The 24,913-nt window shown below is 38.5% G+C and overlaps 1 protein-coding gene across 1 annotated transcript in view; it reads right to left on the bottom strand.

Annotated features, from left to right (window-relative positions):
• IL1RAPL1 (interleukin 1 receptor accessory protein like 1) overlaps nucleotides 1-23,474 on the bottom strand; it is a 1,400,950-nt gene extending 1,377,476 nt beyond the window's left edge. The window contains exon 1 of the mRNA XM_015127123.3: nucleotides 22,858-23,474. The gene's annotated coding sequence lies outside the window, so the exon portion shown is untranslated. The remainder of the gene's footprint in view (nucleotides 1-22,857) is intronic.
• Between the last annotated feature and the right edge of the window lie 1,439 nt (nucleotides 23,475-24,913).

Raw genomic sequence — 24,913 nt, 5'->3', positions numbered from 1 at the left:
GAGTAAGAGTTTTCTAGGCAGAAATTAGTAGGAAGCATATATTAGAGAGGTAGGTGTCTGTGTGTGTGTGTGTAGAAGAACAAGCATGCTGCGAAGTCATTTTGATCAAAGTGAGAAATGAAGCTGAAAAAGAACTCTGTTGAATCTGATTGTAAAAAAAAATGCCTGTCAGGCTAACTCTCTTACAGATAATCCTGTAAGGACCAAAGATTTATGGGAAGATTTTAAACAAAAGAACAACAGGATCAGGTATAAATTTACTCAAAGATTGATAGAGATCATTTTACATAGGTAACTAGTTGTCAGTGGTATAACCTCTGGGTCAAAAAACAACACCGATGATAATAACAACAGTGATCCTGGGGCTTTTTGTGGAACTTGGAGAGTCAGAAAGAAACAAGAGGGTAAAGGGAAAATGTATAATCAAATACGCCTCTCAAAGGGATATTGGATATTCCCGTATTCAAGCAGCTACTTTGTGCTAGACACTCAATAGCTTTTCTTGAAGCAATAATAAAGGAAGCCTTGTTCATCATTGCAGCTGGCTAGATCTGCCCAAGTTACAATTTCCCCAAACTCAATCACTACATTTTTCCCTTTTTCTACATTAAGGGCTATTGCAATTTGCATTTTATATTAGATTCAAATTTTCAAATTAAAATATGTCACTTATTTAAAACATTCACATCTTAATGCCAGTCTGAATTTAGTACCGTCCATTACATGTAACTTTGTTTCATTCTTTAAAGAACAGGAGAAAAAAAAACATCATTTATAGAAGTTGCATCATGCTAAATATCTTTTTTCCAAATCATTTAGCATTTTCTCTTTCTTCATTAAAATGCACATCTAAATTATGTCCATTTTTGGTCCTTTTAAATTTTGGTCTTAAAACTTGCCAATAAAACGAAAGTAAAATGTTATTTTAAAATGGGCTCTCTATCTCAAATTATTTAGACCTTTAATTGTCTTCATATGTTACATTTTTGACTAATTATGACACAATATATGTAATTTGATCACTGGTGTTCTGTCTGCAAAACTTAAAATTCAGCTGTACACATGTTGCAGCTACCCAAATCTCATGCTTTGATGGTGGCATTGCTGCAATAAAGTGGGTAATGAACATCAATGACTACTCAATCTCTGAAGATTAAGGTAAGTGGTAAAGATTAAGGTAAGGCATTTTCTTCAGTATAGAAAAGACAGAAATGAGAACACAATGATTTAGAATTTATTATAATCCAAATATCACATTAAGTGAAGTGGTCTTTCGAGAACAATCATCTAAAATAGTCTATACTTTGAAAGGCCTGTCATTTCCTGTGGTCTGGTCATACAGAAAGTGTTCTCTAAATTTATGGCACTTTCAATGTATACATTGCATCACTGGTTGCTACCAGCTCTGTACTCAAAAATATATAAAAGAACTGGATTTCTTTTTTTTTTTTTTTTTGAGACGGAGTCTTGCTGTGTTACCCAGGCTGGAGTGCAATGGCCAGATCTCGGCTCACTGCAAGCTCCGCCTCCCGGGTTCACGCCATTCTCCTGCCTCAGCCTCCCGAGTAGCTGGGACTACAGGCACCCACCACCTCGCCCGGCTAGTTTTTTTTTTGTATTTTTTTATTAGAGACGGGGTTTCACCGTGTTAGCCAGGATGGTCTCGATCTCCTGACCCCGTGATCCGCCCGTCTCGGCCTCCCAAAGTGCTGGGATTACAGGCTTGAGCCACCGCGCCCGGCCAAGAACTGGATTTCAAATCAAAGAAGAGAATTCACTCACTTGGCATCTAAGCAGGTCATGTGATCACCCTTACCAGAGCTACCCACAATTTAAAGCCAGTCAACCCAAATGTTTTACATCTGTAGTCAAAGCAATGTACACAAGGCCCTGTATGTTATGATCCATTATAGTGGGAAGACTAAGTCTTGACAGATTCATAGCATCTTATACTTGTATGGACCAGTAGGCATCCAGGTTCATGTCATGCCCTCAGGAAAGAAACCTTGTTTATCTACCAAGTCACAAAATTTAATTTGGGAGATTAGAGCCTCTGTGTGCAAACTCTATAGGAAGCCAAAACTCCTGTGGAATTCTTTTCAGATACCCTCAGTTTCTGTACAGATGGACTCTGCTATGTGCGTGGTGAACATAGCTATTAAATATTACTCACTCTTAGGATTTTAATAGAAGGATCACTATCTATATAAACATGGCTTTTTCCTCAACCCACTAGAGATTCTTGAACCCACCCACCAGTAACTATTCTGAAATAGTCAAACTCCATCCACCCACAAGCAGCAGAGGAGTAACAAAGTGAAGTAGGCACGAGTGGCAATAAAAATGCTTGAAAAAAGTGGTTCTTTCTAAAATGTTAGAAGAAAACTTACAACATTTAGATCTAAGGTAGCATTCAGGCAATTACGTGGAGTTTGCCATTCTTCTCTTTTCCTCTCCTTCTTTCATTCCTTACCTTTTTTTCTGGTGGTTGAAAAATTAATGAACTTTAGTGGGAAGCTGTGACTACCTGAACATCCCAAACATGAAGAAAGGAAATTAAGCTGCATGATGAACATATGAGAGAACGAAAGAGCAATTTAAAAATATGGCAATATATTTATTCGCAGATTACCTGTTTAGTGAATTCTATAATCTATATCTTTAAAATATTTTTAGTGGATGAAGAAAATAATATAAGATTATCATTCACCCCAAAAGTAATGTAAGCCTCTGCATCTACAGTCAGATCTACAGAATAAACTATGGGCACATTCTGTCATCGACTTTAATTACCCAAGGTTTGGCATGCAGTAAAACATTTGTAAATTCTCTGGAAAAGACTAAGATATGTGAATGAAACATAGAAGAATAAATGTATTTGATTAGAATAAGCAACTAGATGATCAGGCAATAGACAAGAACATCTATTCAATATTCAGAAATAATACTTTTCGTTTTGATTTACAAAAGGCTTTCCGTTATAACTATTTTTCAGTATTTTCACAAATGAAGATGGAAAAAGAAAGTATTTATTTGCTATTGAATCCCACACACTAAAACCTACATTTGTGATGCACATAAGAATACCTCATTATAATCATTTTTATTTTTTTCTATTTATAAAACATGGAAAAGAATCAAATTGTTAAACATGTTGAATACTCCAAGTTGTCATTGAAATCTACAAAAAGAAGAAAATTGGTTATTCATTAAAATGCATAATGGGAATATCATTTTTTTGTTAGCTCCTTAATTCTTAGGGAGCTCTCAGGAATCTTACAAATCATCTTATTGTGATATTTTAAAAATTATCCTTATTAGAGTATATCATCTTATTGTGATATTTTAAAAATTATCCTTATTAGAGAATATTTGTCACTAACTTTTTAAATTATATGAAGTTTAACTGGATAAAGTAAAAAAGAACAGTGTCAGTTTATTTCACTGGCATATGTGAACTGTCAGCTACTGCTGAATGCTAGCATATCTTTATCTTCACTAGATGAGCATAAAACAATAAGATATGCTTGTGTATACCTATAGAAGATATTATATGCCTATGGTATTGGTGAGACTTTAATGTGGAAGAAAAGGGTTCATGCTGTAATACTTTTGATTTTTGGTGTATATCATGTGTGTTTACTGCCATGAGACACTTCATAATGGCGACCATTTATTAAGCCCTTAATTTATGTCAGGCCCTGTGAAAAAATACTCTAACTGCATTATCTTATTTAAACCTTCACAATAGTAACATTAGGTAAGAAAATTATCTTTATTTTACAACAATATTTATTTTACCAAATTTACATATAGCATTCTCAGTGCTTGGGATACTTCAGTGAACTAAAAGGACAAAGATCTTTGCTCTTGTGGAGCTTAAACTCTAGCAATAACCAATAAGAATAACAAATAACTTATAAAAAATGTTACATGACAAGAAGTACCTAAAAGTAGAACCAGATAAGGAGATCAGGAGTGTGGAGGTGAGTGTATTGAAATTTTAGAGGGTGCGGTCGGAGTAGGTCTCATGGAGAAGATGACAGGTAGACCAAAACTGATGGAAGTGAGGAAGTTAGCCTTGAGACTTCTGGGTAAATAATGCTCCAAACAAAGAGAACAGCCAGTGAAAAGGTCCTATGGCAAGAACTTACCTGTCACCTTCAAAGAACAGCAAGTTGACAGTGGTGAGAAATGAGAAAGCTAAAAAAGAGAGAATGAGTTGGGGAAATGAAGTCAAGGAAGTAATGTAGGCCAATTTCCTTAGGCCATTATAAGAACTTTACTTTCACTCCAAGTAAAATCAGCAACCCATGCAGGGATTTGAAAAGTAGAGTGACACAACCTGTCCATTTTCAAAAGGCAACCATAGCTGCTATATTGAGAGCAGATTGTAGAAAACAATAACAGAAGCATAGAGTCAGTTTGGTGGTTTGCAGCAATTTAGAAAAGAGATGATGGGGGGTTCCACAGGATAATAGCAGTAGAGGTGGTGAGAAATAGTTAAATTCTAGATCTGTGTAAAGATAGTACCAACAAGGCTTGATGACTGGATGTGGTTTGTGAGAGAGGGAGAGAAATGATGAGTGATTTCAAGATTTTGGGCCTGAACAAATACAAGGATAAAACTGACATCAATTGAGATGGGAAAATTGTGAACAAAGTAGATTTGGGAGGGAAAAGAGAAGTTTAGTTTTGGACAAAGTAAGTGACAAATGTCAAATAGCTGATGATGTCAAATAAGTGCTTAGATATATGTGTTTGGAAATCGGAAAAGGTACCAAGGTAGAGATATAAATTTAAGAGGTGGTGAAAAAAAGGATACGAATAGCCGTAAGAGTGAGTGAATAAAATCACTAAGGGGTGAGTGTAGACTGAGAAGACAGCCAAGAGCTAAACCATGGAGCATTTTGACATGGAGAGGAGAGAAAGTAAGAAAGAGCCCAGCAAAGAATTAAAAGGGGCAAAAAAGTTAAACCAAGAGATTGTGCTGTCACCAAGGCCAGGTAAAGAAAGTGTACTGAGGAGGAGTGATCCATTGTGTAAATGTTGCCCACAAGTCAAGTATGATCCAAATAAACAAGGACAATGACTGATCCATTGTGCTATTGTTACCCACAGGTCAAGTATGATAAAGATGGAATATTGACCATTGGGTACAGGGAGAAAACTAATTTTTTAGTTTATATTTTAATATATTATATTTTAATACAACATGTTAAAATATTAAAATAAGGATTAGCATTTATTATGTAGCTATGATTTGTCAAGCACTGCACGATATGCTTTAAAAATGCCTTTTTTTTTTTTGAGTCTCACTCTGTCACCAGGCTGGAGTACAATGGCACAATCTCGGCTCACTGCAACCTCCGCCTCCCGGGTTCAAGTGATTCTCCTGCCTCAGCCTCTTGAGTAGCTGGGACTACAGGTGTGTGCCACCATGCCCAGCAAATTTTTGTATTTTTAGTAGAGACAGGGTTTCACCATGTTGGCCAGGATGGTCTCTATCTCTTGACCTCGTGATCCACCCACCTCGGCCTCCCAAAGTGCTGGGATGACAGGCGTGAGCCACCACACCTGGCCTACAAATACTATTTTTACTTTTCCCAGTAATTCTAAAGGTAGGTATTCTTTTCTCTCCAGAGATCTGGAAAGTGAAACTCTGAAACATAAGTAACCTATCCAAGGTTACACAGCTAGTAAATGTCAAAGCCAAAATTGGAACTCACACTTGCCTTGATCCAAATGTGAATTCCAGTATAACATGATATCTTCTGCAATTAGGAGAAGGTATATTGATACTATGAAAGAGATAAAAATGAAATTAGTGTTTTTTTTTAAATCTTCTTCTTAATGGATACTTATACATAAGGAAAAATTGTAGGGACAGCTAAGAAGCTAAAACAATGAGAACTTTTATCACCTTGTAATTTATAAAAAATATAGTGCCATCTAACTATAGGCTCCAATCTATTTTGGCATTGCTCACGTTAAAAACATACTGTCAGAATAATGGTCCTTAAGACATCGCTTTCTGCATTATTGATGCAACCAAAATCTTTGGCTATAGGTTCTAAGCTATCAGCTTGGCATTCAGGCATTCTGTCAACAGACCTGGCAATTTAGAGCATGTGATATACCTGTACCCATCCCCATGAGGGATGGAATAAATGCTAACTTTACTATACCAGTAACATTGCATCATGAACAAAACCTTTACAATGCAAATGTCATGTATCTCCCAAGCTAGGCTTAGTGTGTTTTTCAATCAAACTCTCTTTTCTCCTATTATCTTGCTTAGACCAGGACACTCTGGGAGATTCTTCTTTCTTTTCTTCCTTTCTCCCTTTCTTCTTCCTTTCTTTCCTTCCTTTGATAATTATTGAACTGAACTGCACAATGTGCCAGGCACTCTCCTGGGCACCAAAGATATGTGGTGAACCAGATAAATGAGGTCATATCCTCTCAGTCTTACACTAAAGTTAGGAAGACACAAAGAAATAAATTTAAAAATAATAAATTTGATGAGAAAAATACATAGCTAGTGGTGGCTTGGGAGCATATATTTTTGAGAAAACAGTCTTCTCTGGGATAGAATACTCTTAGCATTCAGAAACTACAGTTATTAACATTAGCATTTGGGATTCAAATGAAGTGGGAGTTGCTGAAACTGAACACAGAAGTATGTCACAGACAAAATTCGTATCCCTCACAGCATTTCCGCAAGCCACATAATCCTTGGTGCAAGCTCATTATATTCAATAGTCAGGGTCCTGTTCTATATCGTGCTTTTTTGATTGTATAATGAACACTTTTAAAATTAATACCAGCTTGTTGATAATGATTATGATGGAGACAATGGTGATGATCTTAGTCACACAAATATGTTGCCTACAACTCTAGTGTGATCCAAATAAACAAGGACTCACACAAATATGCTTTCTAAGAGACTGTCCTCAGGTATGGATTTCCAATTACCTTTCGATAGTCTCAAAAACTAAATTTGTATGTATACAAATTGCACATTTCTGGTACTGTAATTCTTTCCTGGAGTAAAAAGGATTTAATTATAATAACTAAGTCTGCTTAACATCTTTGACTTAAGTAATGATTCAGTGAAGCAATGCTAAACTTTTAATTTTCTTTTTTATTTTTTTTGAGACAGAGTCTCGCTGTGTCACCCAGGCTGGAGTGCAATGGTGTGATCTCAGCTCACTGCAACCTCTGCTTCCCGGGTTCAAGCGATTCTCCTGCCTCAGCCTCCCAAGTAGCTGGGATTACAGGCGCCCACCGCTACACCTGGCTAATTTTTTTTTTTTTTTTTTTTTTGTATTTTTAGTAGAGACGGGGTTTCACCATGTTAGTTAGGCTGGTCTCGAACTCCTGACCTCAGGTGATCCGCCCGCCTCGGCCTCCCAAAGTGCTGGGATTACAAGCATGAGCCACCGTGCCCGGCCTAAACTTTTAGTGTTCATAATACCTTTCAGGTTCCCAAAACTAGACTGAAGCCACATGATGAGGCTTTATTAAATATATTATTTTTATACTTTTGTAATCATAGCCAATAGTAACACTAACACTAACATTAAAACTAATAAGATTGGGCCAGCAGGAGTACCCAAATTGATAAAAGATGAGTTTAGACTTACTAATATTTGAATCTTTGCTACCAAGACATTGGGAGAGTCCAAAGAAGATGCTTAGAAAAATAACTCACATCTTCTCTGATTACAAATTTACGAAATTAAAACTAATTTTCACTTTGGAAACAGGAAATAGTAACTCTTAACTCTTACAGATGAGGTTTAAATAGCTTCTGATGCACAGTCTGTTCCAATAGCCGCCACTCATCTCCCGTACCACCTACATAGCTCCTAAGTAAAAAAATGCAAAAGAACATAACTTACCTACTGTCAGGGATGTGGCATTGTGTGGCGGAGTCAAAAAACCATTGCTTCAAATCTATGCGGACAAAAATAAAAGTGTGCTGTGCACAAATAGCATGATGCAATCAGTAAAAATGGAACAATTTTTGAGCTTGGAGCCTTGAAGTTATATTTAATGAAAAAAACAGCTAGTGAATATATAGAAATGTTGGACTCTCCTTAATAAGCTTCACAGTTTGTATTTGAAACAATAAAATATATAGGTCCATAAACACAAGTAGAGTATTGTGATGGAAAAGGAGTGTCACCTTCATTGAATTCTTGGTCTTTTAAAAATACCATAAACTTTTTTTTTTGGGGGGGGGGATGGAGTCTCGTTGTGTTGCCCAGGCTGGAGTACAGTGACGCAATTTCGGCTCACTGTAACCTCCCAGGTTCAAGCAATTCTCCTGCCTCAGCATCCTAAGTAGCTGGGATTACAGGCGTGTGCCACCATGCCTGGCTAATTTTTATATTTTTCATAGAGACGGGGTTTCACTACGTTGACCAGGCTGGTCTCGAACTTCTAACCTTAGGTGATTCACTTGCCTTGGCCTCCCAAAATGCTGGGATTACACACATGAACCACCATGGCTGGCCAACTTTTGTTTTTTTAATTCCAGAAAAATCAAGCCAAAGTCAGAGAAGGAATGTATCAAATGCTTTTAAAGCAAGCGAGGTGCTGGTAGCAAAGACTACTAATTTTTTTAAGACAAATCTTTTAAAATGCTTAACAATGTGCATCCTCAGTTGCTGTGGCAATGAGTAAATTGCTCATTCTAGCTTTGTGCTTGAATTAAGCATGGAGTAGGTGAATTAAGCATGGAGTAGGTGGATCATCTGCAAGTATTTGTTGAACTGAATTGAGTTGACCATCTAGTCAAATGTCAGGTCAAGTGAGGGAAAAAATCACCAAAGTGGTTGTTTATTAAAGTGAATATCAGTTAATGGATAATCTTTTGGTAGTTGAGATATTTTTTGTTTGTTTGTTTTGTTTTGTTTTGAGATGGAGTCTCGGTCTGTCACCAGGCTGGAGTGCAGTGGCAGGATCTTGGCTCACTGCAACCTCTGCCTCCCAGGTTCAAGCGATTCTCCTGCCTCAGCCTCCCAAGTAGCTGGGACTACAGGCATGCACCACCACGCCCAGTTAATTTTTGTATTTTTTAGTAGAGACAGGGTTTCACCATGTTGGTCAGGATGATCTCGATCTCTTTACCTTGTGATCCGCCCACCTCAGCCTCCCAAAGTGCTGGGATTACAGGCGTGAGCCACCGCGCCCAGCCGAGAGATGTTTGTATCTGTAAAGGTATGTAGTAAGTTCATCCCTATTCAATTTTTCTATGATTTAATGAATGGTTGCCCATTTAGACACAGCCAGTGCTTTAAAAAATTACTGGTAAAATTAAGTGTCAGTATATTTAACTTGATTGAAAATCTTTACAGGATAAAAATAGAAGGTGCTCCTATTACCTCACTAGGGTTGAAGAAAGCATTTTAAAAACCTGAAGTAATGTCACTTCCCTTGCATTAAGGAAGGAAATTAATATTTCCACATAATATAAAAGTGAATAGTGTTATATGAAATGTTTCCTTTCAGTGAAAATTGAACTCTAGGATATATTATTTCTATGATTTCAAATTCATCGTATTCAAAACTAGTTCCCCTCCAGTCCAAATTATAGACTGGCTAATGCTAATGAAACACTGCTTTCACTGTCTGTTCCGTACCAGTAAATCTACATTCAACTTATTCCACTACCACTCAGTTCATCGAGTCTGCGCCTTCTGCCAACTGTCAATATTCCTCTGTAGCCTGGTCCTGTACAACCCAAACAATTGTCTTATTATCCTTGGAATTCAGGAAACTTGGCCCCACTCTACTCTGTTCCATTTCCTTGCCCCTTCTCTGACCCCCACCCCCAAATCCCCTCCTTAAACTCGAAATCAAGCACACGAACCACTGAGGAAAAAAAAGGGTCCTATGTAAACTCTCCAGGCATGAATTTTCCACTTTTTCCTCTCTGTCTAGGACACAGAGAACATGCTCATTAGATATTTGCGGCCTGGTAACTTACAACAGGAGTAACTGTAATGTGACTTGAACTACATTCCTGAGAAAATCACATTCTCTGAAGCAAAACTACATAGAGCAAGGTCTTGTACTCAACTGTATTTAGTTTCTTCATCCCTTTAAACAAATGTTTAAGATTTCATAGCATTTCCTCGGTAATTTCATATGGTATTATTGCATCATGCCTCAAGGGGTGAGGGAAAAAATATGATCTTGTCAGACGTTCCAAATAACTTTCATTCCTCTCTTAATGGCCTGTATACCCATCCTGCCGTTGGTGGCTCACAGCTGTGTCCCTCATTGGGATTTACCCTCAGCTGCAAATAACTGTCTTCCCAACATTATGCTCCTTCCTGTGGAGCAGCCCCCCACCAGTCACTGCCTGATGTGAACATAGAAAGCCCCAACCCCTTGACTCAATGTGAGACCATTTTGAAGGACCATCAGATCTTTAGAACTTCTCATTGGAACTGCTGAGGCCCCAGCTGCAACCACATTGCAGTCAGTTTGTCTGCCTCAGAAGTGACTAAAACTTCTGTATGCAAGTCTTCATCTCAGAGTCTGTTTCCAGGGAGCCCAATTGAACACATATGCCTTTCCCACCAGTCCATAAGCTTTAGATGGCAAGAACTATCTTGAACATCTACAGCCTGTGTTAAGTACCATTCTTACAACAGATAGGGCCCTCAAGTAGTATTTCTCATTCACTCACCTGAAGGCATTCATTAAAATACATATGGGAAGGGGCAATTCTGATCACATAATAGGACTGAAGGACAGTGGTTAGTAGGGGCCAACAATGAGCCACAATTGCTGCATGATAATCAACTGAGACAGTGGCAGCATGAGGATTTCAGCATAGCAGGGGCCTACCCTGTGCCATTGTGGTTGGATATGACTTATTACTTGAAAGTTGAAGCTGAGTTGGAGGAGCATTTTGGAAAATATTGAGAAAGCATCCAATATCCATAATAACATATGATGCCAGGAGGAAAGCAATACTGACAGAGACTGAGAGGTTTCTGTTGAAGCCCTCCCAAGGAACACCTTGGTGATACTACCGACCTCAATTTTTTTTTTTTTTTTTTTTTTGAGATGGAATCTCGCTCTGTCACCCAGGCTGTCACCCAGTGCAGTGGTACAATCTCGGCTCACTGCAACCTCCACCTCCCAGTTTCAAGCGATTCTCCTGCCTCAGTCTCCCAAGTAGCTAGCTGGGATCACAGGCACCCGCCAACGTGCCCAGCTAATTTTTGTATTTTTAGTAGAGACGGGATTTCCCCATGTTGGCCAGGCTGGTCTTGATCTCCTGACTTCAGGTTATTCCCCTCGCCTCAGCCTCCCAAAGTGCTGGGGTTACAGGCATGAGCCACCATGCCCGGCCCTCAAATGTTTTTGAAAGTACAAATTTCTCAGCTGGGTGTGGTGGCTCATGCCTGTAATCCCAGCACTTTGGGAGGCCAAGGTGGGTGGATCTCATGAAGTCAGGAGTTTGAGACCAGCCTGGCCAACATGGTGAAACCCCGTCTCTACTAAAGATACAAAATTAGCTGGGTGTGGTGGCACACACCTGTAATCCCAGTTACTCGGGAGGCCGAGGAAGGAGATTTGCTTGAACCCGGGAGGCAGAGGTTGCAGTGAGCCAAGATTGTGCCATTGCACTCCAGCCTGGCCAAAAAAGAGTGAAACTCCATCTAAAAAAAAAAAAAAAAAAAAAGTACAAATTTCTATACTGCATTCCAAACACCGAATCAGAAACCTCAGGGCTAGGTGAGTGAGTTTTCACAACAGCTAGACTGTGAGACTTGTTCTTTCACCTGAATCCTAAGGACGATGTACATAACATTTAGTTTGTGCCTAAGTAAATCACATTTTTTCTCATTTTATCTTCAACGTTTGGTCATTTTCCAGCTTACTACATCTTCCAATATAGAGTGATCAGATAAAGTATGGGGAAACAAAACTATACTTATTCATTTCTTTTCTTCCATTTATTAGAAGCATAAAGTATTTGATAAGAAAAATAATTTAAACTAAACTAGCATGGGTTTTTTTTTATTACTAGGAGGCTCACTTTCTAATTTCCATCTACAATTCAAAATTGTTACAATTATTGGTAGTTAGCAAAAGAGTTCACACTTGTTAGAAATAAATCCTATTATCTTATCATTGGATGTACATTCTACTCTAAAGCAATATTCTTCTTCCATATGACCTTACTATAAAACCAGTTTGAAATTTATATTTCCACCTTGCCATTACATTATATAAAGCACTTTCCTTTTTTCTTTTTTCCCAGTTGCTTCCTTCAACTTCTTTCTTCCAGATGAATTGTCACTTTAGAGTCACTTTGCTGTTGCCATCACAGTAAAGAAATAAACTTTAAACATTATCCAATGTAGTCATTAAAGAGTTACACTTGGCTGGGCACGGTGGCTCAAGCCTGTAATCCCAGCACTTTGGGAAGCCGATGCGGGCGGATCACGAGGTCAGGAGATCGGGACCATCCTGGCTAACACGGTGAAACCCCGTCTCTACTAAAAATAGTACAAAAAATTAGCCAGACGTGGTGGCAGGCGGTGGGCGCCTGTAGTCCCAGCTACTCGGGAGGCTGAGGCAGGAGAATGGCGTAAACCCGGGAGGCGGAGCTTGCAGTGAGCAGAGATAGTGCCACTGCACTCTAGCCTGGGCGACTGAGCGAGACTCCATCTCAAAAAAAAAAAAGAGTTACACTTAAACATTGTTTACACTTAGCATTGTTGCTACAGTGTGTGGCAACTTTCTAACACTACCAAGTAAATATAATTTGAATGTATCAGCCCCATTACAGAAGCTTGCCTTCTGCTTGAAAAAATAAAAACTAATGTTAAATTCTGGCTTCTGTATTTGTCTAGCACTGGTAGCAGTGGTGTGTTTGTTAGTTTATTTATTTATTTATTTATTTGAGGCAGAGTTTCACTCTTGCTGCCCAGGCTTGAATACAATGGTATGATCTTGGCTCATTGCAGCCTCTGCCTCCCAGGTCCAAGAAATTCTCCTGCCTCAGCCTCCTAAGTAGCTGGGATTACAGACATGTGCCATCATGCTCGGCTAATTTTGTATTTTTAGTAGAGATGGGGTTTCACCATGCTTGTCAGGCTGGTCTCAAACTCCTGACCTCAGATCTCCCAAAGTGCTGGGATTACAGGCATGAGCCATCACATCCGGCAGTTTATTCTTTGAAAGGAAAAAAGAAAGAGGAAAATGAAGGGAGCTAGTGATGGCTGTTTGAGGCCTGCAGTTCTACATGAGAAAATTGGAATAAGCGTGAAACTCAGGAGTCACTGGGAAATTCGCACAACTTGAAATCAATGGTAACCTGGAGATACACACTCTTAATTCATTCCCCTTCTTCCTAAAGCATAAATCTGAGCAGGTCATGCAATGTTCTGTTTTCCTTAAGCTCATGCAATACCATTCCATTGGCTCCTGCTTGCCAGACATGGAGGCTCAGGGCTCCAGCCTTATCTTCTTACATTTCATATGATATACCCCCTTCTCTGGGGAAACAAGAACATTGGATCTTCCTTAACCATGCTCCATTTGGTCCTACTTACAATATATTTATTTTTTATCTCCCCTCTATTTAGAAGGTCCTATCTCCATACCCATGTTAACTCCTTCAAAGTCCAATACAAAGGCTGCCTCCTTTAGCAGACCTTGCCTAATCCCTCTGCATGCATGTGTTCTGAACCTTTCTTGAGCCTGTAGCACACTTGGCACCTCTCTTAGAAGTATGTATGGTAGACTATCTTGAATTATAATTACAGGTGGCCCTCCATATCTGTGGATCCAAGCAACCATGGATCAGGAATATTTTTTGAAAACGACTTAAAAAGAACAATAAAATATTTAAAAATAATACAAATAAAAATACAATGTAACAACTATTTACATAGCATTTACATTGTATTAGGTATAAGTAATCTTCAGATGATTTAAAGTATACAGGAGGTTGTACATAGGTCATATGCAAATACGATGCCATTTTATATTAGGGACTTGAGCATCTGTGGATTTTGGTGTCCACAAGGGGTCCTGGAACCAGTTTCCCACGGATACCAAGGGATGTTGGTATATGTGATTTTGTTTAGTAGTCATGTCCCTGACTAAACCATTTTTGGGCCCAGACACATGACATCAGTCATCTCTGTATCCTTTGCAGTCCCTCTTGCATCCCCTTACACAGTGAAGGGACTTAAATACCTATGATAGAGGTGGAAGGAAGGGGGAGGAAAGGAAGAAGAAGGGGAGGGAGGGAGGGAAGGAAGGAAGGGAGGGAGGGAGGGGAAAGGAAGAAGAAGGGGAGGGAGGGAGGGAAGGAAGGAAGGGAGGGAGGGAGGGGAAAGGAAGAAGAAGGGGCTGGAGGGGAGGGAAGGAAGGAAGGGAGGGAGGGAGGGGAAAGGAAGAAGAAGGCGCTGGAGGGAAGAAAGGAAGGAAGGGAGGGAGGGAGGGAGGGGAAAGGAAGAAGAAGGGGCTGGAGGGAGGGAAGGAAGGAAGGGAGGCAGGGAGGGAGGGGAAAGGAAGAGGAAGGGGCTGGAGGGAAGGAAGGAAGGAAGGAAGGAAGGAAGGGAGGGAGGGAGGAAGACAGGCAGGTGATTTCTTCTCCTTCAGTCCATTTGTAGGTTTCAAACTACCTAATATTAATTATCTCTCCTTTATATTACTCAATTTTCCTTTTTTTACTTTTTTAAATCAGAAGCTTTTGTCTCCATGTATAATGTAGCATGAGTTTTGGAGAACACAGATCTAAAACTGACCTGTTATCCCTAAGCGTTTAAGCATTTGCTTGTGTAATGATATACTGATGACCTACTATATGCTGTGCACAATGTTGGGCCCTGGAAATACAAGGCCGGCAGGCACTTGCCTCCTGGAGCTAAGCTAAACCATTCACTCACTGAGAAAAGCATACCTACTGACATAAGCGGCTTGCTCTGTGGCTGTGTTATTAAGGGCCCTGTAGGAGAACCCCGACAAGAAAAAACAGCAGAGTCAAAAACCCCTAGAGACCCCTTGAATGCATTTACTCTGCACACTGTGGAGCTGGGTGCCTCTTGAGTACAATTCAGGAGTTCTGTCATGGTGAGAACAATTAGGAGCTTTAATAGGAGTATTCAAAAACCAAACACTGAGAGCTACCAGATCCATTTGTTATATTCAAATTTTCTCCCTTGGCCACATGAAGCTTTGTTTACACAAAATACTTGATACCATTCTAACTCTCTCAGTTTTTCCATTTTTACCACTGTATTTAGCTCTCCTGGATGTGTCTCTTCTGAAATAAAGTTGGCAGAGAGGTTGTAAGCATCATAGTGTTCATAGCCAGCGTCATTTCTTCATACAGGTATGCTACCAGCTCCCTACCCAGTAACTCTAGAGGGCACTGCAGGATTCAATCTGAACAAAAGTATGTCCTCCATAGCCCTGTCTCCACCTTATTATCTAAAATGCAGTCCATTCGAGCTATTTTTCAGGGTCAGAAAAAAGTTAATGGCATCTTTTCTAGAAATGTCACTATTATAATACAAAGGGATAAAGCCTGTTATTCCAAACTTTCCTCTTTAGCATATTAACAATGATTCATTTGTCAAACATTTCAACAAAAATCATGTATGTGTGTGGATACACATATTAACGCAGTCATGAGGATATGAGGATACACACACACACCCATAAGCTGTATCTTGTTCATTTAGTGGTAGTTATATGATTCTAGCTTGGCAAACCTGATAAAATATTACTGTCTTCATTATTCCAAAATTGGTTCATTATTGTTTATGTAAGCAGACTGATCCTGTTGAAAAAATGAAATATGAAATTTAATATCGTCAAAGTGGGATAAAGTATAGATAGAAGATATTTTGATAGGATCCCTTAGTGGAATCCCTTGGAAGCAAGAAGGTAGCATGCAACACTGAGACAAAGATGGCCAGGGATGTTCAGGAAAGTCCAGAAAAAGGAGAGGCTCCAAAGAAGAGCAATTCCCTGCAGGTGGAAAGATACAAAGCTAATGGGAAAAAGGACAGTATGGAAGAGACAAGAAGACCCACCAGTGACCTATGTTCTCAACTCTCCTTTGTATTGTGTCTCCAGGGATCAAATGAGGTCGAAAATCAGGTGTACATACAGGAAAAATAAAGTCTACAGATTCTGAGTGCAGAAGTCAGATGACTGATCACAAGTCGATAAAGTAAGCTAGAGGCCAAAGGATTCGATATGCCAACATTAGCTGTACTCATAAAAAATAATGCTGTATGCCAGGACATATTGCTATATAACTAAAATACCCAGCAGGGCTTATATCAAGGAACTAAAACCATGCATCATGAGACAGCCAACAAATTGGAAGATCTTGGAAACTTCACTTCATTCCTCTGGTTCACAATTTCCTTGTTTAAAATCACATGATGGGGCATCCTTTACTCCTATACTGCATATAATTCTATTAGGTTTTTATGAGATTTTGATCACCTTTGGCTTTATTTATAATAATTCATTTTTATTTCGGCTACAATAAAAACAATGCTTATTTTATTTTTTTAAAAAAGCAATTATTTTCCAAAATCAACCAATTTTAAATTACAACTATTGAATCCTAAAACTCGAATAGGAATATTTTGGAACTTGAAATGTACATCCTTAGGAAATTATATACTGTAAGTCCATCTATACTGAAATTCAACCCCTTTGATCCACAAACCACTACCATATGCACTCGCCTTCCATCTTCTCTGTAAGATGAACATGATTAATTTGTATATATAATGCAAGTATTTTGCCTCTAGACATATGGACCTTTTGTTACTCCAAGGACTCTAGAATCTATATAAACACCGAACTTTCTATGTAGCTAGAATAAACAATGCATTTCAAAGATATAAGGAGACCCTGTTGCGACTATACATAAATTCACTTTTAAAGAGTTATTATATTCATAATAATTTACTATTATTATCATGCATTTTCTCAATTAATGGATACTGAAAGTATAACTATGATTAAGTGGACTTCCAGGGAATGTTTTTAATTAAAAAGGGAACTTTGCACCAGAAGATGATGAAGATCGCTATACTCAGTCACACATATTAATCTAAAACATCAATAAGGTAACTCACTTTGATTAGGTCATAAGAAGATAAACTACTATGAATAATTTTATGATTATCCATATGCTGATGTATTATAATTATAATTCAAATAAAGTATAAGATACCTAATAAACATTGAAAGAGTAAAAGTCTATAATTATATGATTATAATCCACAATCCGTTTCATTTTTTCAGTGAGTCCAAATTCTACACACAATATCCTGACGTAGTGTTACAACATACAATCTAGTTTAACTCTTCAGTTTATCTTCATAGACGTGTAGCTCCTGTAAGAACAAAGTAGCTCATTTAGTGCCATTTATTGTATTTGATATATATGAACATAGTAACCATAACAAACCATTTGAATAGCTTGTGATGAAAAAGATTACTTTTAAGGTTGTGATTACTTTTAAGAAATGAGAAAGACCAAAATTTTCAGAAGTAAAATTTTCTTTTAGTTCTCTTTCTTTTCTTTCTCCCTTTGTTTTATTCACAGTTCAGTGCCTGGGATTTTCAGATCGTGTGATAAGAAAGCAACATCAAGCCACCTACTCATCCCTTCTCTGTACAGGAGTTTTAGAGTTTGGGCACCTGAATATTGTGTCTACACAAGGATACCAAAAAAGCATGTCAATTAAGGATCTTTCCTTGTAAACCAATGGTCAGGATAAGCATACTTAATGGATAAGTATGTCCATTGAGCCATGTGGTTGGACTGTAACAGAATGTTATATGCAGTATAAGACACTCCAGGGTGGCATTTTCTGGGTGAAAATTAAAAGCATATTTGTAAGGTGATTAGCTGAATTTGTCAAATAAACAGCCTGCCCACATTCATACAATATTCCTTCATAAATCTGCCAGAGCAAATCTAAAGTATTGCCATAAGACGTAAAGAATATGCATTTTTAAATATAGGAAACCAAGAAAATGCTTGCTATTAATAGGCATCAATGAAGTCAGATAAACATGCATAATGAAATTCATCTGAAACAAAAATATATTGGGAATCCTTGAAAAGAAAAGCAAGACACTGGGAAGTTACAAAGAGGAGGTTGCTCTACAACATGAAAATTCTTTATTTTAAGCCCAGGACTACTAATTTATTACAGGGTTAATTTTGCACTTTCTAATTCTACTTTAACCAAAATATAAAAACTAACTCTGTAACCTGATTATTCACTCACTGAAAAACATACATGGGAGCTCGTAACACTAAACTATCCTCTTTGCATATATGTAAATGTCATTATGTTAAGATACAAGAACATTAAAGAGATGCAGTTTTAGTAGTGACACATGGGGGATTGCCTCCCCCTAAAGAAAGTTAGTAATTATTACAACTAGAAAATTCCAAACAGACCGGGTATCTTTATATTCTTTTTTTCTCTATTATACTTGGTATTCAAATTCATTATGCTTTTGTTAACATACTGAGAGACAAGAGTCACTTTCTGGTCAATATACTCAATTTGAGAGGTAGCATCAAGTTGGAGTACATTTGTTTGTGTGTTCTTGGTGGCAGAAACAGAAACTCCTGAGTACTCAGAAGCATCTTTTTAAAAAGCAATCTGCATAAAACACTTTCACACATAAAACCCTTAGTTACCACTGTTTGAATGTTATTCAAAAGCAACTATTGCTTTAATTACTTAAGACAACTATATTCCCATATGAGTACTTCTGGAAAAAACTGAGTACTAAGTGAAAGTTAACCACCAAAGCTTTTAATTTGTCTTTGTTGGTTAATCACTGAACAATATTATGTACAGCTAACTGTAATTGCTACTAGAAAGCACCTATTCAGATTTATAATAAGGGTGTAAAAAACATGCACGGCTAAATTCGTAAGACTTAGGGGAATCCTTAATAATAATAACTCCATATATTTCTAAGGCATAGGATAGCGGTAAATACTTAGACACGTATTATCTCCTTTCTGTAGAGCAATATGCAACTATTTATTTTTTTTAACATGATTCTCTGGAACACTGAGAAATCAAATGTGGTGTCAGAGGTCACAAGGCTAGTAACTGACAGAGCCGGAAGTACAGTTTCAAGCCCTCTGACTCAGCCCGGAATTCTACAATGCCTTGATGTCTCACAGAACTGGACTCTCCTCTTTGAGATTCCCGATACACCTAATGGAAATAGGGTTGGAATTTAATAATAAAAATGCTGATGCGACCTTAACTATAGCTGCCCAACCGGTACAATTATAATTATGCTTTATAACTTGAGCATCACCAGAAAACTTGCTACTTTTAAATCTCAATAATCAACACTTGTTTTGTTGCTACAAATTATAGAGTAGTCTGCTTTATAAAAACACAAGATTTGCCAAATACCAAATATCATATCTGTTGTAAGTCAAAGTATATCCCAAACATTTCAGTGTATAACAAATTCTGAAATATAAATCTTCAAAGTTCAACTGTTCTTTAAAATGTTTTATCTAATAGTCATTTTTAAAGTAATACTGATTTGTTCACATGTGTTGCAAACATAACAAAAATTCAATTTAAAATTTTCTCTAGTTTTAGGAATACTGTGATTACTTATCTGCTAAATCTCCTTACTTTGCTGAAGCAACTGGTCAGGAAACAAAACTGATAGCTCTGATATTCATAAATGGTATTTTTTTTTTCCTAAATATTTTCTAACCTAACTACATGACTGTGGCTGACGAAATGGAAATAAAATAGAAAATAGATGTTATATTTTAAATTACCCACTGCCATCATGTTTAAATGCTTTCCTATTAGACAAAGCTTTTTATTATTGATTTGTAGGATACTTAAGAAAAAAGCCATAACCTGCCTTAGTTACATAATCTTCTTCCTAAAGAAAGTGACAGCTTATAAAGTGCCATTAACATGATTGAAACTATCTTTCCTAATAGAAGTACATGCAGTCTTCAAGTAAGGAGTTAGCAATTACATATGTATATTTGCTTCACAACCAGTGTCTTTTTGTACAGAATCCTTTTCCATCCTTCTATTATTTCCATATCCTACTGAGCTTAGAAAACCTATGCCCTGCTTGATTATATATGTGTGGCTTACGTCAGAAAACAACTGAGGAAGTCATTTATGAAATATTGAAAGAAGGAGTACAGGAAAAATCATTACAGACTATATTTGTGCACATAGTTGGAAACCAACAGCCTGGAAGCAGCCGTTGTGTTACCCTGACCCCTGAAGGAAGGAATCAGGAGTTAACTTCACATTCAATTTCCTACACAATATGAATGCCAAACCTCCAAATCCACTGGTACAATACATCAATGTTTGTGCACGTCCTGCAGAAGTATGAAAGTCACCTCAAATATCAGACCTTAGAATTTCATTCCCCAATCCCACCGTTCTGACTCAGGGTAAGCAAATCTTTTCAAAGTTACTTAGAGGGTGTCTAGATTCTGCATCTTACTCCTTAGGACTGGAAGGAAATGGAATATGAGAAATAAAAGAAAAACAGAAAAAAATCATCTCATCTCCCTGATAGAAAAGTCATTTAGCCTTCTCTGTAAGATAAACGTAAAGAGAAATAGGAAATAGCACAACTAGATAATAAGATGATTCAATTGAACAGGCTTAGGATTTCAGAAGTTTCATTTTTTGTGAATATGTGATCTATTGAGGAGAAAACAGATCCTAAAACAGTAGAAGGCCAAAAGAACCTGATGTGTATCTTCTTTAAAAAAAATCACAACTCCAGATAAAACATGAGGGAAAAATGACATTTTATTCTGCAGTATTCCCTCCTCTGCACAGTGAGCACAGTACATTTATCTCATCTCATGGTAAAAGTCTTTGGCGGCTGCAACCTGTCTTTTAAACCATTGAATAAGTGAAACTTGAACATAGATTGCTCTTTTTTTCTGAGATCTGTGTTAATAATGAATCCAATGCCATTTAATTTGTAATTCAACAGGGTACTGTTACCTTTGAATGCTTTTACTTCTCTTTTCCCAGAAGGTTAAAATGGCCCAGAAAGAGATTGTCATGGTTTAGATAAAGGGATAAAACACTCATTTCTGACACACTGTGGAAGCAATCATCATTTTTATGAGGGAACCACCAGGCTGAAATCTGCATCAAGCTCTACCAGGAAAATGCAAGAAAGGACCCTAAATATTCCTTCTGTTCACAGTCTTCATTTCAATGAATTTAACTTTCCATTCAGTTGGGGTCATATATTTCAATCCTAGGGTAAAGAACTATGACCTTGGCTGGAATAATCAGTCCCCATTACTCAATGGGGCACTTCTGAAACATTGTGGACTCATTTTGACTCTCCACGGGTGTGGCTAAAATTGGTCCTGTCCAGCCCTAAAGCTTACATGATCTGATGTCCCTCTGAAACTCACTATGAGAAAACTCATGCTAAATTTGCCATAGAGATCAAGGTTTACAGGACCCTTGGAGCTAATCTCTCTCTGCCCTCCTCCTCTGTTAGCTGTTACAAGCCTTCAAAAGTTAACAGGGTGATGGAGCCTCTCTCTATACAATCATCTCATCTCACTATCGTTGACTGGAACTCGCTGATGTAATGAAGTTACATAATCACCGATTATGCACGACTTCCATCCATCTTCCTACATATCCACATATCTTCTCCCCTCCCCTTCCGATCAATCTACCAGGTGAGATTTATAACACATGTAAATGCTCCATTCTCTCATCACAGGCACTGAATATGGGACTTTAGCATTGCAGTACAGTGCACTGAACCACGTCATCAATATTGATTTCTTTATCCCATTTCCCAGGCAGAATATGCTTAAACATCCTTAGTGTTCTAGTCTCTAACTTTTTACCGAAAGGGTAAAATAGATGTAGCAGATAGGACACATCTTCAGCTTAAGGTTAGGGGAAGTATGAATTAATTGCCTGCATTTCCCAAGCTGGCTGCATTGCAATAAAAGGATGGTCTCCGCTTTCAGACCTTCGACTCCCCTGCACGTGGGTCTCAGCTTCACCTATTTAGGGTATTGGGTAAATAATTATATGATTGGGCAACTGAACTTGAGAAAGAAAGCACTATGGTGATATTTAAGATAATGTTGCCTTATTCTTCTCTATGTTAGCCATCATTTTTAGCTTTTTCTTTTCCTTTTTTCACGCTGAGTGATAATCCAGTAGATAAAAAAGTAGCCCACGGCACTTAATAATCTCCAGTAACCACAACCTAGAGAACAATTAACGATGATTATCACCTTAAAGTTTAAGAACTTGACAAGTGGGATGTCCCTGGTCCCATTGCGGCTGTGAAATGCAGCAGAATGCTGCACTGAGTTGAAAACATATTTCTTTTAATGCACAGAGAGTAGCTCGTTTCATTTTAAATGGGGTTCTTCAATAAGTGTTTCTTTTAGTGCCGCTACCCCTTCCAGAATGTAGGGGCTACAAATATTGCATCCAAACAAAGAGTGTCTTCCCAGAATTAATTCAAGACACTCTTCCATATCAAAATAATTGGGGGAGAGAGTGATACTTTGATTTTCAATTGCACTCAGAATATGGGCACACATACATACACACACACACACGCACGCACACACACATACATCAACACACCCAACTGCAGTTATTCCATTCAGTGCCAATAACGGCCACATCACAGCCATCAATGCGATGCAGCAATCATTCAAGTCACCCATTCCCATTACAAATGCCCAAGTTTGCTCATGCCACTGACGGGTTTGCATATATAAAATGACCTTACCCACAACAGTCTTCCAAATTATTCTCCTCTGGATATTAGTCGGTAAGGTAATTGCTGGTCATCACAATGCGTATTCAGAAAAATCCACGTTTTACTCCTGTGTTCTTTTTCTTGTTTTTGCTAGCAATTAATATTGTGAACAAGATTCCCATTCACAAATGCCAAGTTCACCATAAAAGCAGATAATTCCATACAGATCTTCCCTACAAGACTGTCTCCAGTTAGTTCTCAAAGTGCCCGATTGTTTGCTGAAGATACAATCCAGGTGCAGAGCAGGAAAAAAAAAACAGACTAGGAGAAAAATGAAGAGGCAGATAGAAAAGGAGAGACTGAGAGAGGAGAGAGCAGAAAAAGAGGGGGGAAAATAAGAATAATTCTTTAAAAATAAGGAAGGAAAAAAGCCGATAAGTGAGAAGTCTGTGAGCTCTATGACAAGAATTGGAGTGTTGCTTGCAAATCTTCTGAATACATGCAGCCTTTCAAATCCTCCTGGTCCCCAAGTAAAATTTCCAGATCCGGGATGCAGCCATAAGAAAGAATCCTATGTATATTTCACAAGTATCCCGCAATAACAGATCCGACGGGGTTTTCCTTGTACAGTACTGCTATGTGAAAGCACACAACCCCTGCTGTTTGGGAAGGTGTCTCCTGGGTCCTAGCTCTCTTCAGCAGCCCCCAAAAATGATTTTTCAAAAAAGAGTGGGGGGGTGGTGGGAAAAGCAGCTTTGCGTTTGCCTTGAATCATGCTAATCCTGAGCGAAAACGACAAGCAAAACACGAATAGCACGGGATCTCGATTAATAGCCACAATCCACTCAAAATATCCCAGGGAAGAAGGAGCGAAAACAAGAAAGAGAAACTGCAATGCATAAATGATTCCAGTGTTTCTACAAGATCGGTTCATTTGATTGAATGCATTCTCTGGTTTGCTGCAAGTCATAAAGAGGATAGTATTACTGCCACCCAATGGATATTTTAGTACTAGCCAATCCACAGACAGCCACCGCTTTGCGAGTTTTAGTTCTCAGAAGACCGAAGTGGAAGGAGGGTAGCCTGGGAATCTTTTGGAAAGGACCCGGGGAGGCCTCAAATAACGGAAGTCCGTCCTTCCAGGCAAAAGTGGACTGGCAAATTTGGATGCTTATACAGTCTTGCCTTAGCCACCTTAGAATTATGGTTCCATTTCTCTAGGAAGCAGAAAGATACAGAGAGTGATGCCTAAGCCGACGCGCTCTTGATAACCTCCTTTTCATCTCTTCTCTTTGAAGCAGATTTATTATTGCACGCGACCCTCCCACCCCCATCACTGTCTCCCCAACGCCCCCATTCTCCGTATCACTTTAAGATGGATTACAAGAGGGAAGGGGTGCGGGGGCTGCTCCAAACAAACCTCAGGTGCTAAGATGATAATTGTTTCTAAAGGGCAGTTTTGCAAAAGTGCTTCTGTCTGTATTGACATGCAAACTGCGAGTCCTTCAAGCAGTAACCCTCCTCGCAGCCGCGCTTTCAGTTTGGAGGAGGAGCAAAATCTTCCCTAAGTCAGTGGGGCTCAGGGAGAAGGGTGCCTGTGGAAGGCTCTCCGGGAGTGCGGGGTGGGGGGTGGGGAGTGGGAGGAAGAGCGGAGAGGAGGATATTGAAGAGGATCCTCCTCCATCCACCGCGTAATTGAGTTCCCTACAAAAGAGTTCGCTGCTGGTTTCCGAGTTGAATTTGTGATGAAGAAAGAGGGTCAAAGCAGGTACGGGTAAATACATTAGGTTATTTGCTCAATTTAAGGTCCTTGACTATTTACATTAGGATAGTATAACACTCACATGCGATTCCGTGCTTCTCAAACTTTGATGTACACACCATCACCTGGGTGTCTTGTTAAAATGCAGATTCTGATTCGGTACATCTGGAGTGAGGCCTGAGACCCTGCGTTTCTAATAAGCTCGCCCGTGGCCCATAATAATGTTGCTGGGCTGTGGACCACACTTGGAGTAGCAAGACCCTGAAAAAATGTTAATGTTTACACTGCAGCAACAGCGTTAGTTTCCGGCAGCTGAGTAGGCTG

The sequence above is a fragment of the Macaca mulatta genome, chromosome X (genome assembly GCF_049350105.2).
Source record: "Macaca mulatta isolate MMU2019108-1 chromosome X, T2T-MMU8v2.0, whole genome shotgun sequence".
Taxonomy (NCBI): domain Eukaryota; kingdom Metazoa; phylum Chordata; class Mammalia; order Primates; family Cercopithecidae; genus Macaca; species Macaca mulatta.
Note: the sequence above shows the minus strand (reverse complement) of the source record. Positions and strands in the feature narration are given on the sequence as shown.